Source organism: Oxyura jamaicensis, chromosome Z (genome assembly GCF_011077185.1).
Source record: "Oxyura jamaicensis isolate SHBP4307 breed ruddy duck chromosome Z, BPBGC_Ojam_1.0, whole genome shotgun sequence".
NCBI lineage: Eukaryota > Metazoa > Chordata > Aves > Anseriformes > Anatidae > Oxyura > Oxyura jamaicensis.
In genome coordinates, this window is record NC_048926.1 from 80,587,255 (window position 1) to 80,593,254 (window position 6,000).

At 37.7% G+C, this 6,000-nt stretch overlaps 1 long non-coding RNA gene across 3 annotated transcripts in view; it reads right to left on the bottom strand.

Moving 5' to 3' along the window:
- LOC118156013 overlaps nucleotides 1-6,000 on the bottom strand; it is an 86,132-nt gene that overhangs the window by 32,459 nt on the left and 47,673 nt on the right. For 2 of the 3 annotated variants that reach the window (XR_004746107.1, XR_004746109.1), the window contains exon 2: nucleotides 1,497-1,635. The exons of the other annotated variant lie outside the window; for it this stretch is intronic. This is a non-coding gene — a long non-coding RNA (uncharacterized LOC118156013). The remainder of the gene's footprint in view (nucleotides 1-1,496; nucleotides 1,636-6,000) is intronic. 3 annotated transcript variants of the gene reach the window in all.

The window sequence follows — 6,000 nt, forward strand, 5'->3', positions numbered from 1 at the left end:
TTCATTCTGACTAGCAACCTTATAGTGAGACCTTCTCAAGAAAATCACCGTATCAGCGATGCCATTGTTATTCATATGAAGAAAATTCCCCACAGATAGATGAAAGCATGTGAATCCTGTGCTCAATGAAAGCAGAAATTGTGGTTCAGTTGAAGAAAATGGCAGTGCCCAAACAAACAGGGTGTTCTCTTCCCTGAGGAAATGTATCTCTGCACTCCTGATGCCAGCAAAGATGACAAAGGAAGGACAAGTCGTCAGTCTACCCCAGGGATGCATGGCTCAGACTCTTTGTCAGCTGATTGTCAAAAGCTTATCATACACCAGAACAGGTCCCTGACCACTTTGATGACAGAAATCTATTAAATCGTGAGTTGTATGTCTCAGTTTTGCTCCTCAGCCCAACTCGGTTGCTGACAGAAGTTGTGGGCCTAGCCCCAGTCTGGGCCTGCCCCTGGGACATCTCCCCCCACAGTAGAATTGCTGACAAACAGCTGACACCCACCACCCTGGGCATCATTGCCTCTTAATAATATTTTCCTGGCATTTCTTGGGATGGGTATATTTGTATATTTTGTGTCAACTGCTCTTTTTCCAGAGTCCGGAACATCCAGTCAAGTTCCAGATTCACTATGTAGATGCCCATGTTAACTCTTCTATCTTCTCCTCACACACCTTCTATGAAATAAGATGTGCCAGGAGTATAGCTACTCAGGTTTCCACAGCCTGTTGCAGTAGGTTCTGTTCATAGACTTCTTTTAAATTAATAATAATCATTCATAAATTATTTCTAGTGTCTGTGATGGGTGCAATTGACTACAGAAGCATGGTTTTTTACATATTCTTTTATATCATCATTTAAGAATAATTAGACCTCCACCCTATGGAGCAGCAAGTGATGTGGTTTTGAGGGAATTCATGCCTTGTCTTGTATTTTGAGGGCAACTCAAAATGTGTGAGGCTGAAATTTTTTCACTTGTGAGTGGTGGTTGACTTGACTGAAAGAGAAACTGAAGGTGAGGTGACTATGAGTAATATCATGACTGAAGATATCCAGAAATAAATGGTAAAATATCTGGGTGCTGAATTGGATCTTCATTAATCAATGGGGATACTATGGGATGGGGAAAAAGGTGCTGCATGCTAAGACCCTGTCAAAAATAGTACTTTGGATGCACCTTTCTCTGGTGAGGAACAAGTGAAAACAGTTTTGCTCTTTGCCTCTATATTCACCTTCTCTTCCATGCCCTTAGCAATTCAGCTGTTATTAGCTAGCGAGTTCAAAACTGATAAGGATATGTACACAACCTTTCCATGACAAAAAAAAAAAAAAAAAGAAAAAGAAAGAAAAAAAAAGAGAGAGATAGGAAGTCAGGGTAGAAAAACAAACAAACAAAAAAAAATGTATTATGATTTTTACACTTTCATTTTTATAGACAAGTGTGGCAGTGATATAGGCAGGCTGCTTTCACAGCAGACAGCAATACTGCAATACTCACAGAAGTAGTTGTATCAGCTGTCCTTCACTTTACAGGCAAAAGAAGCTCAGTTTTAAAGCTGTGCCCATTGAGTTTTGTACTGGTTGCCAATAGCTTTGTCATCACACTCAGAAAGGCCAAAAGTCAGGCTAACAGTCACCTAATGATACATAAAAGATGTGATAAAAGAAAAGTTTTGATTTTTTTCCTTTTTTTTCCTTGTGTTTTGCTTCTTCCTGAACATCAAAGGTCAAAATGCCTGAGAGCAAAGCTGTTTGATACTATGACTAACAGTACCAAATTGATATAGGATTGCATCTCATTATTCTGCAGAATGGGAGGGTATGCAGCATTTGGATTGGCACAAACCTAATGAGAGATAGTATGAGTAAGAGTGCCTCCTTCACCATCCAGTGTCATCTTTGAGGCTATGACAGCTCTGCTTTTAATTTTTATTTTATTTCTATATGATTTTGAATGTTTATAAATGAGAATTTAAGTTCTGATTTCTCTGCCCAACCTAAATTGTGGTGTTTCAATTGTTTGAAATGTCATTAACGTTACTCATTTTGTTCATTCTTGGTTTTACAAGACTTCTTTAGGGCAAAAAGGGTTAACAAGGAAGAGAAAATCCCCCAGAGTGGTAGACTGCTCTTATACAGCTTTTCACTGACCATGCTCCCTGCCTAGTTATAAGGGAAGTGTTTTTCAGGGAGTAACGATGGAAAATAGCTATCTTAGCAGTATAAAGGAATATGAACCAAAAGACAGGCACAGGGCTCAAATAATAACATTCTTTTACATCTTACTGATTTTAGATATCCAGATTGTAGACTTTTGTCTATGAAGGGCACCTGAACTGGCTTTAAGTGAAATAATTAATGAACCAACAATATCCTATTGCCAGCAACACAGAGCTAAGGACAAACACATTTACCCAGCCATGGTTCTTCCGACCCACAGCCTGCTGGCAGGGAGCTTGCCCTGTGCTGGTTTGAAGAAGGACATTATAAAATATTTTCTATATACTAGCTAGGACCTTTCAAGCTTGAGTACTTCTAAACCCTACTGCACTCTCCTGTTAATTATGTGTGTGTGTTACTTGCAGGGAGAAAGCAGTCTTTTTAGAAAAAAAAAAAATGAAGAAAGAAAAGAAAAATGAAATTAAATAACAGCTGCACAAAAAGTTGAACCCATGTGAACGAATAAAAAAGCAATGGAACAAGCATCAAAGTTTTGGTTACATGAAAAAATCAATTATTAAGTTTTCATGTGTCATAAATAAACCTGTCACACTTTAAACTCACTCTCTTTTTTCTCTTTCTGTTTTGCGTAGAAGTTTTCCCAAAAGGAAAAGACCACTACAGAACAGAAAATCAGTGACACCTCCATGCATGCTTGAAAAAATATTTACCTCCATTGTGGCCAAATATGCATACATAAATAATGAGGGAACAAAGATTTCTTGATGCCGTAATATTTAAATCATGGAAAATACATGATTATAATTAGCTGTGCTGAAATACATGACTACAGTTAAGCTGGTTCCTATCCTTGCTTTCATCATAAGTATTTGCATCTCTCACATCTCCCCAGCACACAGCAAAAAAGGTCACTCTGTGGTCTTCAGATTCATGATTATCCATTCTTTTTTTTTTTTTTTTTTTTTGGTTTGGAGCTTTCGCCACTTCCACTGGCTGTAGGTACAGCTCCCATTTCCCCATCAAAACCTTTATCATGCCAACAAGCAGAAAGAAGTGGGGTTTGACAGGAGGAGGAGATGTATGCTGTAAACCTGGGGAGACCATCTAGGATGTCTTAATGACCCATTTCTACCTTAGTCCAGCAGACCTGCAATAGCAGCTGCTAGTTGACCATGAAGTAAACCCAGAACACTAAACCTGAATGTGTAAATTTGGAAAGTATCATTAGGATTAACTTTGGCTCACTCTTCTTGCTTCAGTGATTTTGACTGTCTCAGCCACACAAAATGAACTTTCACATCTGTTTTTGTCCCTCCTTGTTTTGTTCTCTGGAACTGGACAAAGTTTTTCCCTCTGTGGTTGGTTGGAGCTGTTAAATTTCAACTTCCAATATCTTTAGTGTCATTATTCTATAAATCTGATAGTCTTCATCCTTCCTTACATTTCAACATCCCAGCCACCCATGCCTTATTTGTGTAGCTAAGTTTTGCACTGATTCTGACACAAATCTGAGAAATATATCTTAAAAATAATAATAATAATTAACTATTTTTTCTCATATTTTATGTGTTTTGCTATGCTAAGGCTTGAAGCAGAGTGGTAAGGAGCATGACACCACTCCAGAAAACCTCTCAGTTGTAAATAACCCCACTGCTTTAACCATTCGTTTAATCAACTCTGCCAGTGACTGTAGATGTAAACTTAATTTGTAGAGGGTCAGGGCCAAAACACTTAGCATACTGCAAAACTGAGTTGTTGTCCAGTGGCCAAGAAAGTGTCTTCTGTCGCATTCAATGTTGACCAGTCATAGATTTGCCAGCCTATCAGGTACCTTGCATGTATTTCTCACTTTATAAACACTAGGAGACAGCTCCTTTAGAATAGCCGCTGTAGCACTACCTACTGCAATTGTACAACCTACAGTTGTACCTTTCTCCCTGAGAAGGTGCCAAGACCACAGATTATCATCTGTGCACCTGTGGACCAGCAATTGAACTTCTATCTGTTGATCTTCAGTACTGGCAACATTAGGTGTTCCATCTTAGAATTGAAGCAAAAAACTCTCAAAACCTGGGACAAGATTTTTTTGCTGTCATTTAATTCTGAGGCTTTTAGTTGAGGTATATAGTAATGATGTTGAACTAAAAATGGCAGATAATGTCATTGCATATGTATCACTGGTGCATCTGTGCACATTGTATATGTGCATCTGGATATCATACTATTGTACCTGTTATTGTACTGTAGCACAATTTTTCCTTCACCACTGTTCACTTCAGGTAGAAACACTCATTAATTTAAATGGCAGGTATGGTTTTTACTCCATTAGGTGATTTAATATGCTGAGATGAATTCACTCATATGCTGCAATTTTTCTACCATTTCTACCATTTCTATCATCCCTTGGCATTAGCAGCTCTGGATCATTGGCCACTGCAGTTAATAGACACCTACTCTTTAAGTTAAAATTCAGATACCATTCCTTTTCAAAGCATTTTAAACCAAATTTCAGTTTTATAAGCTTTTTTGTTTGTTTAATTAACTTAAGAATTGTTTTCAATAGTGCATTTTACAGGTGCCATTGTATAACAAAGTTGTTTAAGAGTATGGGAAAAATGTAGTACAAGAGAAATGCAAATCTGCATAAGCCTCATTGTGATTTAACCCTTTTAGAGCTGCGTATAGCATAAAGGGCTTGACTTCTTTTTTCCCTTGCAGATGTATATAGACTGCACACAGACTGAACCCCTCACTTACTCTACAGCCTTGGTAATAATGTGTTCAGTTAATCTGCACAATGTAGAGTCATCCCCTCAAAAAAGTAATTCACTTCTTTAAAAACTAGGAGGAAAATAAATATGGTGCAGTAAAATTGTTGAGTAGAGGAATCTATCTGGACATTTCACAAAACATTTCATTATGCTGATAATTCCCAGAAGTGCTCTCAAGAGTGCTTTAAGCTGAGGATTACTGCACTGGATCTGATGGACTTTTTTTGTAGCCCCTTTAAAAGGCAGTGAACCGTTTTTCTATTTTATTTAAATAATGCCCCTTAAAATGGATTTTTAGAGGTATAATAACTCCTTAAGAGTCAGTTATGCTAAACAGTTTCTCTTGATAGAAATGTTGTAAAACTCGTTAACTGCACAATTTCAGATGCCGGCTTGGTGAACACTAACTGACATGTGAATGGCCAGAGTTTGTAAAATAAATTGAAATAGTTGTTGTATCACACAGCTAGCAATGCACAAGCTGTAGGCCACAAGGGGCTCAAACCTGACAGAAAATTACTTCAAGATGAATGAAAAGTGCTTGTTTCTCTTTATTAGTTTTTAGAGAACAATGAAAATGTTGAATTGTTTACAGAAGGGTTGATTAAATGTGGTCAGCAGGGCCATGTCCCCACTGCTAACTGTTAGCCTTCCCAGCCCCCAGCCCCTTCCCTCCACCCCATGCATCTTCTTATAGACTATTATGGTCACACATCTGTGTGTGAAATGTGCTCATTTTGACATTCCTCTGCTGCTCTGAGTTGTTGAGGCCTTTGTTAGGTAAAACACTGTTGTCAAGCCTAACAAGCAGGTCATGCAATTTGCTGGACACTGCAGCAGAGAATAGCCCTGCTATGAATTCCTTCAGCATCTAACAATGCTCAGTTCAATATCAAAATACATATATATTTTTTTACTTTGTTCAGCCCTGATACTTTCAATATTTCGAAGAAATACATATTTTGCACAAGAAAAGGAAAAGAAAAGAAAAGAAAAGAAAAGAAAAGAAAAGAAAAGAAAAGAAAAGAAAAGAAAAGAAAAGAAAAGAAA